The sequence below is a fragment of the Alosa alosa genome, chromosome 12 (assembly GCF_017589495.1).
Source record: "Alosa alosa isolate M-15738 ecotype Scorff River chromosome 12, AALO_Geno_1.1, whole genome shotgun sequence".
Taxonomy (NCBI): domain Eukaryota; kingdom Metazoa; phylum Chordata; class Actinopteri; order Clupeiformes; family Clupeidae; genus Alosa; species Alosa alosa.
In genome coordinates, this window is record NC_063200.1 from 9,081,249 (window position 1) to 9,095,505 (window position 14,257).

Here is a 14,257-nt window from a genome sequence, read left to right on the forward strand (position 1 = left end):
GGTTAATGAGGGGCTTGGACTGACCTCTGGGGCTGACAGCATAATAAGATCCTGCCAGAAATAGAGGAGGAGGAAGACGAGCAAGCCCGATTAGTTACATTCGTGATTAGGACCTGGCTGGACAGAATAATGTCAAGTTCTACATTGCTACTGTGAGGGGCTTTGTTTCCTCTCCCAATGAAGCCTATTGGCAATTGGATACAGCATGTCGGTGTGAGCCAGCTCCTGCTGGGAGGCTAATCAGTCTCAGGACTGCATAGGTTCACTCTTGAGCTTTCGTTACCCATGCAATATCAGAGAAATCAGAAAACAGTTCAAGTACTGTTTCGAATATTTTTTTTTTCCAGATGTAATTTTGTTTAAATTCCCTACCACTAAGGATAAGCTATTTTTGAAACACTGAACTGTTCCTGTTGATGGAATGGTTGGACCTCTTGCTGTCTTGCTGGAAGTCAGTGACTGACTCCTAGCTGTGATTACATCAGCATCAGGAAGTGCCTGGGAAACACAGTAATCAGGTTGCCATTGATGAGAGCTGACATGTGGAGCAAAGAACAAAAGGCTCCTACACTCTATCGTCAATGGTGAGACAGAAATTACTATGGTCAGTGTAATGTGTAGTACTAACTTGGTCTACTGTCTAGCATTTGGCACCAGTTCAAGCTCTCTTGAACTTGGCATTATCATAATGTAGCTTACTGTAATGTAAGGTGATGAGGTCTGGGAAAGAGGGGAACGGGTTATCAAACAGCACATTCTGTCAATTAAGAACTGATGGGCTTAAAGTAAATAGGAGGCTTTGGCAAAGCATTTCAAATAACCAAGTACACATAATACAGTTAAATACAGTGAAGTGATTTGACGTTTTATAGATAATTTCTCCAAAATAATAGTTTTAGTATACAATGGGGTGGTCATTAATGTTAACCACGGAGCCGGCCTTCATTATTTAATTCTATATGAAAGTAAAGCTCATTGCTATTTAGCAGACACTTTTATCCAAGGCCACTCAGACTCACAATAGTAGGTTCAGGAATTGAACCTGGGCTGACCAATTGATAGGTGAAGACTGCTCCCCTACAATTCAGTAATAATTGACCTTTGCAAATTAGTGCTGTTTTTACAATAGAGACAATTACCATTTTTGGCTGTTTTACTGAATAGCTTACATCTTCTACACCACATCTGTGTCAAATCTGATTTAATGGAAGGATTGGCCATACAAAGTCCTCTAAATGTCACTGACGCTGCACCTTGTCTGCACTGCTGTTTTTACATGCAGACTGTGTTGATCTGAGGAGATTCATTCCTACAGAACATTGGGAATTAACTGTTTATATACATTCTAAAATCATTCCAACTCATTCCGTCCCAGAAGCGCATGTGCAAAACAGAAGTTTCAGCTGAATTAGAAAAATTGTCAACCCTTTTAGACACCAGATAAAACATCCAGAATGCATCTCTTTCGTCAATGTTTCAATCTTAAATACCCCCTTACCCATTTAGAGGTGTTTCCTCTCTGAAAAGTGTGGCCAGTGTTAAAACTAGTACATTTATCATTCAATAGCCATTATTAATTGGCTGTTCTACAACCTAGCAGAGAAAGAGCCACATGATTGCTGTAAAGATCTAAATTATTCAGATGACTTTGCAGTACACGAGGATAGCTTCTGACTGTATATTAGTGGGATGGAGATTACATGCTCAAGGATGTAGGACACAGAGATGCGGATGTTGATTTCTCTGAAAGACCTTGCTCAGTAGACTCCCGCAAGACGATTTGTTGGTCTTTGAACAAATAGGTTTTCACAAGAGGCATTTAAGTAGAACTGTTCAAATTTTGTGGGTTGAATGAACAACCAAGATTTGAGCATTTGTTGCAGTTTTAATCAGCTGGCCTCCCTTGATAATGTATTGAACACAGCTACTCAAACATAGCCTCTGATGAGTCAGGGTCATTTCTCCATAAGCCATACCAACTTACTCCTCCAGATGAACCCGCTTGTCCACTAAACTCATTGTTTTACTTTCTTATTTTCTGAGCAAAAGAAGGTTTCTGATTCACTGTTCACTCATTCTCACCAAGTGTGTTCTATTCAAAGACCGTGCTCATCTTTCTTAATGCTACATGTCTTTTTTTGGACGGGGTGTAACAACGTGACTGACAGCACTGGAAGAAGTTATAAAAGATGAAGGGGTAAATCACAGTGAAGTAAGCTATAAACAGCATGAAATACTTTTCACTTGAAAAATGTTGTATCGCAGAGTTGCTTTACAGGCTTCGAAGGAACATGTATAATTAAGATAGGCAATAGGAGGGTAACAGAGATGAAGGCTGTTATGTGAATATTCTGGCGTTGTGTACCACCAGCACTTCAGTGTCCCTGAAACTCTTGTATTGTAGCCTACTATATTGGTTCTTGATTGGTGCTGCAGATGTGTGTCAGTCTAAAGCTTTCAGTGATCTCACATGATCTCAATGTTAGGCAAACCTTACAGACTGTGATTACTGTAGATGTCATATCATGATGTCCAAAAATGTTTCACAAAGGCGAAATACTGTGGTGTAATGTGTCAGTCAATAATTCAAAAATTCCATAAAGTCAGGAGGAACACGTGAAAATAGCAGGGAGATCCTAGGGGGTCTGTGGGTGTATTGTTATATTGATCCCTGAAAACCATGTCATTTTCTGGGTAGAGTTCCCATATTAATCAGTTTCTTCATTAACCCACGTGTCCTTTTGATGCCATAAACTATATTTGATATTGACAATAATGTACTATGACTGACATTATATTTATTATATTACTCAGTTGTATAATTAATAATAAAATAACTGTAACTAAAGCACCAGTATAGAGGACACATGGTGCATAGGGAACATTGCATCGCACTATCCTTTTCATATTATTTTGGGATGGCAGACAGTGAAGACTTTCCGACATCCTTCTTACCTTGTTTTAGCCCCAAGACATATAAAATCAGCAAGTTTGGAGGAACAAACATGGAACAGTCTGTAAATAAAAATAAACGGGGAAGTCATGGCCTGGTTAGGGCTTCGGCCTTTGAACCGAAGGATTGCTGGTTCGATCCCCGACCAGTAGGAACGGCTGAAGTGCCCTTGAGCAAGGCACCTAACCCCTCACTGCTCCCCGAGCGCTGCTGTATCAAGGCAGCTTACTGCTCCGGGTTAGTGTGTGCTTCACCTCACTGTATGCTCTGTGTGTTCACTAATTCACGGATGGGATAAATGCAGAGACCAAATTCCTTGATATTTGAGCTCAACAGCTAATCAGATTACACTCTTTCATTCTGTGCTGCAGAAGCAACCAGCTGACAGGAAAAGTGTATTTAATTTAAACAGAAATTGTGCTGGATCATAATCAGAGATCATAGACTTTTACTATTTATTTCAATCACTTCTTAGTAAACAACAGTAATTAAGCAAACTTATTATCTCTGTCAACAGAAGGTTCAGTTCATCTACAGTATGCTTGGTAAGGGAATGAACAGAAGCTTGTCTCTAGTGCAGATCTTGGAGGGCAGCGTGTGACTGTTCACTCACTTTAGATAGCTGTGAGCATTTTCATGTAGTTGTGTGTGGCTGTGTTTATGGGATGACAGGAACATTAAGGGTCCCAAAGGGCACATTTAATCAGATTAGAGAGTAAACAGAAACAAAAAGGCCATCTCAAAACACAAAGGGATTTGCCTCACAGAATGGAATAGAGTCTCATATATTTCTTTTTAATTAATGAATCTATTTTCCCCACACAACACCAAGCAAATTTGTGTCTGTGTGTGTGACATTTAAGACTAAAAATGAAAGACCATAAAAATAAATGGGAATATGTTTGTTGGAAGGCCCTTCCACATGGTCTTTAATAAAAATTATCACCCGGAGAGAAGAAGTACTCTTTTCTGATTGGCTGATGGGGTGGCTATTAATTCTGAATAACGGGACACCTACGAAGTAGATCTGGTAAAAAAAAAAAGCGTGTCACATTCTCACATTGCAAATATTCCAATCTCCTCCCCATTCTCTTCCGTTAGTAGATTCAAATGACCTCTTGTCCATAGTCCACAGTCTCTCCTGTAGACATTCCAGGACCATGGCCAGCTACCAGGCCACACATGCTTACTGTCAGCACACTAAACCATGCATAATTCTGGGTGAACTACTGAAAGCTGAATGGCTGAGAACTGCAAAATGTCCCAAATTTAACACCACTGCACTGTGTATGTCCTCAGGGTTGCTATCGGATATTTAATTATTGTAACGTTTCAATCATTGTTTTAATATTTTGTACGAGAGAAGAAACATCTATGAACATCTGTCTCCTGGTGTCAAAACACCTGCAAGATAACTTAGTAGGGAGGTTTGAAGTTTGAACAGAGAAATACTCCTATTAAATGTCAGTTATTATTAATGGATCTTATGAAATCCTATATCCTATGCAATTAATTGATGATGTACCTTACAGGGTGATGAGAAAGTGAGAAAGAATTATTCATTTGATTTTCTGTGAACCTTTATATCAACTGCTGTAGTATAAAACCCTTAACTTGATTCCAGACCACTGGTACAGACTTTTCAGACTAGAACGGCACCCTAGGGTTTGTGTACCCATGCAACTCAGCTGGATATGCTTTGGTTGAGTGAGGCCCAGGGTCAGGATAGGTCAACACTGGAGGACAGAAGGATGAAGGACAATGCAGTGAGGTTTCCTGTAAACACTCAGGGAGGGTTCCCGTCTCTTTATCCCAGACCACTCTCTGCCTCTCCTTCCCCTGGTCCTCTCTCCCTCTCCTGTTCTCATCATGCTCCATTGAGCAGTGGTGAAAATGTTTAACACAGACACGAAGAATGCCAAGCGTAAGCTGATGTGTGAACTGAGACTTAGTCCCCAGGTCAGCAGAGCAGCGGGTGGGGGTGCGGGTAAGTTGAGGTCAGGGCGCCAGTGCAGCAAAGCAGTGCTGTTTCTGCTTCCTCAGATAGGGGAAAAAATGCTACTTTTCCTGGAGGCACTTTCACACGTTATGTATGATCTGTCCCCCTCACCCCCTATACATTTCTCTCTCTCTCTCTCTCTCTCTCTCTCACACACCTAAGGTGATTACTTCAGAGCTGTACTGCTAAAAGATAGGTGTTGCTGCACAGGACCTGAAGTGTTTGTGGGGAGGTATGTGTGCCTGGAGAGATTTGATAAGCTCACAATGGTACGTTATGTAACGTGATGTATGCAAAGATGTCTGGTGGAACATTGATTTGAAAGGAGAACGTTCTTAGGTGATATATTCAGGAATGATTGAATTTCATTTTTTACATTTAATCTTCAGCACTTATAGGAACATCACCTATTACCGCCCGACCCCAATTTCCCTACGGGTGCAGTCCCGTCCTTTATTTGGCTAATGCAGGTAGGCCTACTAATCACCTTTACTTTCTTTGGTTGTAGGATAGTCCGTGATTCACATTAGTTTTGGCTATCACCGCAATTAGGCTACTAAACGCAAGGCTTATCCAAGTTCTAGGCTATTCAGTCGCCACATTTATAATATTGCTATAAAACCTTCGTTAGTAACAGTCAATACGTTTGCCTGCATCAAATCGCGCATTTGCATTCAGTGTGCTACCATCGGCTTAACGTGAGTTCTAAGCGTCTTTGTATGCTTATATCTGATTTCACTCGACTGTGAATGCATGTATATATATATATATGTTGTAAGACATGTAAAATAAATTAATGACACTAGCACTACGCACAAATTAATGTATCCTAAACTTACACCGCACTTTCCTAATAACTTAAGTTCTCTCGCGTCACTGAGAGTAGCTAGAATGCATTAAAAAACACCGGGAAAAACAGTGTTCAGTCCACCAAGTCATAAGCCATCGGGCTTGCGCAGCACCAGTTGTGATATTTATCTTTACGGAGTGTAATCGTAGGTAATGTCATGTATGAAAACTAGTATTGTTAGGCAATACTATAAGTGCAAGTCCAGGGCAGCTGAGGTGTGACGATGACATAATCGATACGCAAGCAGGATGTGCGGTTTCGCTGTCTAAACGAATTCTAAATGAATTTCAGATTTTTCCACTCTGGGACCAGGTTTCAGAAAAGTGCGGTTTCGGGCAGTGCGTTTACAGGATTCGTTTGGACGCTCGGCCAAGACGAAGCAAAACCTCTGCGTTTAACCTAAAAAACGTCTCCGTGTGGACAGGCCCTGAATCAGACTGATTAGTGGCAACCTGGCAATCCGGAGCAGATAGCCAGATAGCTACTGACGCAGCCATGCAGAACAGTGAAACACTGCAAAATAGGGGTGTAACGGTTCATGTATTCGTATTGAACCGAAACGGTACGGGCGTCACGGTTCGGTGCATGAATTTACACGGAGAATACACGGTATAAAAATACATAAAACTCGTGTGCGGATTAATTAATGTCATGCGCAATTACTGTTAAGTAGCGAGAGTTACGGGAGTTCTTTAGCGACACCTAACGCTAATCTGTAGCCTCGCCTTAGCTCTGAAGCTCTGATTGGCCTATGTTTTATTTTTTTTTTGTCAGGTCGCCGGTTGAGTCCGGCCAGTCATTAGCAGCACTAAGGTTAGACCCACAAGAGTTAGAGGATCCGCTGGTCTCTTTAAGATCGCAAGTTTGAGAACTTCAGTTACAGTAACGTTAGTACAGGCGAAAGAGTAGTGGATAAGATGAAACTGTGTGTCGGCGTTGTTCAGCAGTTGTTGGGTATGTGAGTGGAAAAAATGCTACACATATTCGAAGCAATCACCCAGATGATGTAGGCTACCAATCACTGAAACGAGGGGAAAAAAACTTCCCCTGCGCTTCAGCAGCCTTTGGATACACATACAAATAGGGCCAATACCTATGGCTTAAATTAAATGATTTCGTAATGACAGAAAGCTATGTAAATCGCGTGGTAATTACCTTTATGTTGGGGTAACTTGTAACTTCTCACATGAGGAGCTGGTAGTGTTAAGTGCATAGACAGTAAAATAAAGTGACAACGCTAACCAGGCTAATAAACAAACCATTCTACGGTGAGTTAACGTCAAAGGGCAATGTGACTTCTAGTTGTAGGCCTAGTCTTTATGAAATGAAAAGAACAATTTCGTTTTTTTTAAAAAGGCAAAATAGTGTGATATTTTCACAGTTAGTAGGCTAGATTATTACTTTACACACAATGAAAAATATTGAGGCAAATTGTAGACCCTTCCATATACAACTAAACACAGATGTTGAAGGTCTTGCTTAAGTGGATTTTTAAAAATCATTTTTCTATGTAATTTGCACTTTCAGAAATAAGAGATGCTGTAGGCCTATTTTCAGTTTTATAGCTGATTGTCTTATTTTGTTTACTAGTTACAGATGGAGTCTGGGTACTTATTGTACTGTTTAGCCTACATCTTACACACTTCAGGCTGTTGCAGATAGCTCAGGGAAGAGACTGTATGACACTAGGTGGTACTGAGACATGTACAAAAAAAAATGCTTTATGCATTTTTGTTTTGCTTTTCCCTTCATTGTACCGAACTCGTACCGAACCGTGATGTCCGAACCGAGGTATGAACCGAACCGTGACTTCTGTGTACCGTTACACCCCTACTGCAAAGTCATAATATTCCCGCTTATCTCTAAATACAGTCACACACAGATATACACAGGGACCAGGCGCGCGGGAACCTATTTTTGACCAGGGGTGCTGAATAACAAAAATAATGGATGTCCGACGATCCCCTTTAGAATTTTGACTGCTAAATACGTCATTTTAGTGCGGTGTGCGGGTGATAGCGAGAAGTTTTAGAAAAGTCTTGGGCAGCCACAAATCCCAATGTTCCGCGACAGCACTCCGAGTCCACTGCGCCCACCCTAACCCCCACAGAATCGCACTTGACATCGTTAGCCTATTTCAGTATAGGCTACATATTATTACTTTTCTGATCGTCAAAACCACACCAGAGATGTTAGGCTTTAAATATAGGCTAATAATCAGGCTGCAATGATCTCGCAAATAATTTCTGAATAGCCTAAAGTGTGTCGTCTCCACAGCAAGTATGAGTCCTAAAAAGTTCTATCTTGGCGACTAGGATAGTGAAATGATTTCACTAGCTATGCATTTATTATTTTTGCAAAACTGTAAAACACAATTAAAGTTTCTTTCAGCTTGAACGTGTAAATCGCATAGAATATGTAGGCCTATATCAACCGTAGGCCTACATACTTGATATATCACATGAAACCACGCTACGGTTCTTACAGTAACTGACTCACGTTCACGTTGATCTCTATAACTGTTAATTTTTAGTAGCCTATATTCGAACCTATCCATAACCCTTTTTTGCTATTTGACTCATCATTTCACATACAAAAATATAAATAATGTCAGACAGCGAATTAGTAATTATTTAAAAATATATATAATATTTTTTTTAAAATCTACCTCCTGCCAGCAGGGGGTGCTGCAGCACCCTCAGCACCCCCTTTCCCGCGCCCTTGACAGGGACAGTACAGATATCATACAGTCATTACATAAAATCATACTTTTAGTATCAAAGTGACCTACTAATGAGAAATGCAGAACATTAAACCACATGTTGGAATATTGGACATAATGTTCTATTCCACTTTCTCTCAGAACCAAACCAGATTTTGTTCAAATCTACACACCTATGGCTACTGAAAAATGTAAGGTTTATTTATCAAATGTTATTTTGAAGTATTAAAAAAAACATCGTTGTTTTAGAATTTTCAAATGAAAGGGACGGTAATTGGTGCTTTTACGATATATGGGTTTGGTGGTATAGCTGCATGATGCATTTCCAACTTAAATATTGTTTTCTGATGTGGGAAGGAAAACATGCAGAACAGTTTTAATAAATGCCTGGACATGGACACAAGAGTAACATAAGTGAACTGCATAAGACCACTTATATTCCCATGAAGAGGTATCTCAGCAGGAATTTCCATTAACTGAGTTAGAGTTGGAAACCCCACTGCCTCATCTGGATGATCCACAATAATCAGGAAATTGTTGGGGTAAAGTAAATAACATATTTTTAAAAGAAAATCACTTGTTTCAGTGAGACAGTTCTACATTTAACTCTTGTGTTAAATTTAAGGTTAAACTCTTCTAACTCTTCATATCTTCTGATGATGTCCTGTTCTTTGTCATCGGTTAGAGAGTGTAAGCTGGATGTTTATCAGATACACTGGCTTGTTGCTGTTAACTCCCACTAATCACCCCCTTCTCTCCGCACTAACAACCGTTATAGTGTCTTTTTATACTGTTAATCTTCATTAATCATCTAATGGACAAGCCATCCTGTTAAATCTCTTGCGACAAAAGCTTAAAAATGTAAAGTGTGTCCTTTGAGTCCAAGTGCAGACACCCAAGAGAGACCATGTCAATTACATGAAAAGGTTTTGGTAAATATGGGTTGTGCAAGACAGAGGCAGCAATACAAATCCACACTGATTGTATGCATCATGTTGCATGAGGGTAGGTGATTTTATACTACCAGTACCAGTAAAATGCAGTAGAACATCTCTATCAATGCATCTTTAATTTTATGCTTTAAAGGTTCACAAAAGTATAAACATGCAGTATATTGTACTTTGTTTATATCTAGAGAGATTTTTTTCTGTAATACTTTACTTGGATAGTTCGCCTATGGGGACAGAAATAATCTGTTGAGATACAGTTCAGTTTCAAGTTCAGTATGTAAAGTTGTTGAACAATTCATCACCGTAACCAAACCCAATCCATAACATTAACCCTAACCATACATTTTAGTTGTCAGCATCAATAGAGAGTTTGTTGATAATCTAAGCATCTGTAGATGGTCTAAAGGGACTAACCAAGTAAAGTGTGACCCACCTCTCTTCTACACAATTCTGAAGGAGTATAGCACATTCTTGTATGGTCAGGATTTCTCATTACCCTCTTTTTTATGCAATGAAATGTTTGGAACTTTTGATTCAATTGTATTGTTTCACATGTTAACATTTTAATGTACACTAATACAATATGTTCAAGATAAAAAAACACATTAAACTCATTACATTTACCAAGGATGTCCCATGTTACCTGTTTCCTAATAACATCAAGATTAATATGACAATTTAATCTGACATATTCTCTTCTTCAAAACATAGGGCCCTAATTTGAATGATAGACAAAGAGCAAAGTCTACAGGCTACAGCACATTTAATAACTAGGCAAAATTAGGCTACAGCACATTTAATAACTAGGCAAAATCAGTTTGCAAATTTAACACCATGGGCAAGACCTTAACCGCAAACACTGATGAGTCAGCACAAGGCTTGCATATGACATATCTGTAGTTCATGCATGCAAACTTTGCTTGTTGATAGACTTTGCACTTAACCAATCCTTTAAATCAGGACCCATTAACTTGTTGGAAATGGGAATAGTAAAGATAATCAGTGGCACCTTGCATGTCCCTTCGAAAAACGGAATAAAAATGGATTAAAACAACATTGGTCAATAGTTCACTGATTAGAAAACATAATGGCACCTTACATGAAAAGGCCTCGCTGTGTATCTACATATCAAAAGGACACTCCCATAGACGGCAGAATGGAAAGCCCTATTCCCCATATAGAAACAGGCATGCATTATTCAAATGTTAACAGCTATTTGAGTTCACATTAAAATTACATTGAAGAATTCTAAGCACACTAAACACGAATAGGGTGCAAGAAAAGAGGATGCAGAGTGGAAATGAACATCCTCCCTGATGTCATCCATCTCTTTAACCTTTCAGTGTCATAATCAGCACAAAAGAATCGTAATGATTGGCTACCTGGTGTGGAACACAAAATGAGCAGCCCTAACTAAGAGAAAAGAGAGGGTGTAGGAGAAGAGAACAAGCAGAGAGAGAGAAAACCAATTCTGTTATGCATCATCTTGTTTTTTTTTTTAAATTTGGTGTATTCAGTTATTTAATGGAATTCAGGTACAATTTTGTGAGCTGGTGAGCTAAAGGACACATGGACTCATTTTGAGCAATGTTGTTGGGAAACTTCATAGCTGGTGCCATGTGTTCGGACTGATCATGATTATTTGCATACTGATGATTAAAGTTCTCCAACAGAAGTGGTTGCTCAAAATCAAAGGGAACATGCCAGAACAACAGTACTCAGGAACATTGCTCAAAAACTTGCCTTGCATCATCAGGTGCAGGTTCAACCCACTTTCCTCAGACATGTGCTATTGCATGGAGGATGGAACAAAATAGCATATTACCATGACCACAGTATAAACTTAAAGATGCCTCCAGATTTAGTGAAATGAAGTATGCTTGAGTTTAAAATAGTTGGGTTAGAGGTAATTAGTTTTAATCACTACCTTAGATGTACATAGCTGTTTGATCTCTCATTTTCCCTCTCCCTCAGAAAAAAAGCTGTCTTCGTCGTATTCCTCAGGTTGGAGCCTGGGGGAAAGTAACTGCTTCTCCCTTTCTTTCCTCTCATTCTCCTCTCTCTCTCAATTATTCATCTTTTGACAGTTTGCCTCCATATAGATGGAAGAACCGTTTACAGTACTGTACATTTGAGTCTTGTTTGTGAGGGCCTGACTTTGCAGTCCAAGTTGTTTTGGCATGATTCTACTCTACAGGAGATGACGTCAGTGGCGGGTGCACACAATGCAAATGAGTGTCCCCCCTGAGAAAACACCAACACACTGTCATCTTGTGTGTGATTCAACACTAGAATACATACAACACAGAGGGAAAAAGAAACCATGGCACCAGTCCAAACACTAATGCAACATTTTACATCTCTCAAAAATATTGTTCTTATTTCACATTTAGCAGCATTTAATCATTTCCAAGCTGTACAACACAGACATATTATGAATTAAAAAACACTGTAGACGGAATGAGATATTTTAAAGTGATGTTGGAGATCTCCCAGATTCCCAAACGCGTGTTTTGGGGACGAGTGAAACAAATGAAACCAAGGCATGCAGAAAATGTCTGTCAGAGGGGAACGGCTGATTTGTGTAGACAGTTCCATTTTCCTCTCCTTAGACTGGTTCCATGACTCATTCTCCTTTTGGGTGAGTTCCCTTGACTTTGACAGATCGTGTTTGTATTATGCTCCCTGACTCATGACATTGTCATATTCTCACATGTACCCAAAGTAGAATGCATTTGGAGATGTCTGGGCCAAACAGGGACACTCTTGATATGAGGCGAGCAGTTCCATTAGCTCGTGTTCTTTCCTGGGTTCTTTCCTTTACATACCTTGTGCAGCCGTTTCTCTGTCTGACTGATGATTAAGGTAGTTCAGTAGGCACATTCAATCCCTTTGAAACATTCCACAGCTTTTACATTTTCCATAAACTAATTGGGACAATGTTACCGTCCGATAGTCTTTGTTCACTGAGAAGTCATTTCAAAAGTTATATCAGAGGTAGAAAGGTTAAGGATGGGGCACATACATGTTGTTTAATGCAATTCCTGTAATAAATCACAGTGAATTAAGTGCTAGTGTTATCCTCAAGATACTGTAGGTACTGTATGTTCATGCATGCCAGTTCATGACAGGGGATAAAGCTTGTATTATATGACTTTGTATGTACATGTAAATGTTTGTACCAACTCACAAGTCATACATGATCTGTGAGAAGGACAGAGAGAGATAAAGACTGATAAAGAGATGCTGTTTTGAGGTTCTCAAGTGTTCTGCATACAGATATTTATTTCTGTCTCAGACATTCATCTTCATTTTGTTACACTTGTTCAGATAATTTTATGCAGCAAATTGAAATCTAGATGATACATTATCTGTGAATCATTTGCCTAGATGACTACATGCTCTGGTTTAAACAAGCCTAAAAATCCCTTACTGGTTGGCACTGTGCAAAAAACATGCAGACAAAGTCCTTTACCAAAAAAAATCTATGACTTAAATACACAACTGAAACAGCACATGGAGATAAAGGTCATTCCCTGAATCACTATTGTCAGCATCAGTGCACCAGTATCCCCCTACTCCACTGTATTTACATTCTGCAGTCTGCTTCACTCTGCAATAATATGCCTGCATCTTTAAGATCTTTAATTCATCAGGTCTCTGCTCTTTACTCTGAGATCAAATGCCATTGAGGCAGGACTTCAGGGCTGAAAAGGGCAAAGACAACATTGATGATATGAGCCTGTGCTTTCTGCCTCACTCTACTCCCCCTTCACTGCATATGATCCTCACTAGGAGTCGACCAATTATCGGCCTGGCCGATTATTAGGGCCGATATTTAGCCTTTTTATAATAATTGGTATCGGTCATTTTTTCCACCGATAAGCCGATATTGAAATGGAGAAAGGATGAAACGCGCTACTTTGTAAAGCGTCTCTCACTCCCTGAATTTGCTACTCTGTGGTCAAGAGCATTGTCCCGCCCACTACACCGTCTGATTTGTTCGTTAGCACGAATGCAGCCAATCAGGATCGAAGACTGAACACAGACAAAGTTTAGGATTCTCACTGAGGCAGACTGGGCTTCAGCTGTAGCCTACGGAGCTATTTTTCGAAGGTAAGGAACCTTACATTGCTGAAGTTGCAGTGAATCACAATCATCTACACTGAAGTTACAAAAACACCACTTTGTAAGCTATTGTCTCTTTGATCCGGATCAATAAGTAAAGCACCCACTTCCTTCATTTAGCGAATTCCCGATTGATGCACGTTACTGATGCTGTTTACTAGTTATCCCACAAACTCGGGTGCTGCGTGTCAGGAGTTCTCTGCCTCCGCCTCGTTCGTTAATTGTGAATAACGGGACACCTCGGCGAACATAGTAGCCTACAGACAAGTCCTAAATTATACGATAGCGAACGTCAAAAAGTCTAATTGCTACTTTTTTAAAACGGACTGTCAGAAAAGACTACATGCACCCAGGGCCAACCGTAATTTAATCCGACCTGAACAAAATCGCGTCCTGAGCTGGCTATTAACGTGCCTTTTAGGCTCTCAAAAGTGTAGCTTATAGCCTACACATGGACACAAACTGCATGCTTAAATCGCCTAAGAACTATTACTGTTTTGTTAAACTATTCAACCAAACTATTCAACACTTGCCATCACGCATGCACCTCTTCCTCTCCCTCTCCCTCTCGTGCACTCACACACACGATGGCAAAGCATCCTCTTTGTGACAGGTCTCTTAACAAGCACATAGCCCATTGTGCAGGCCTACTCCA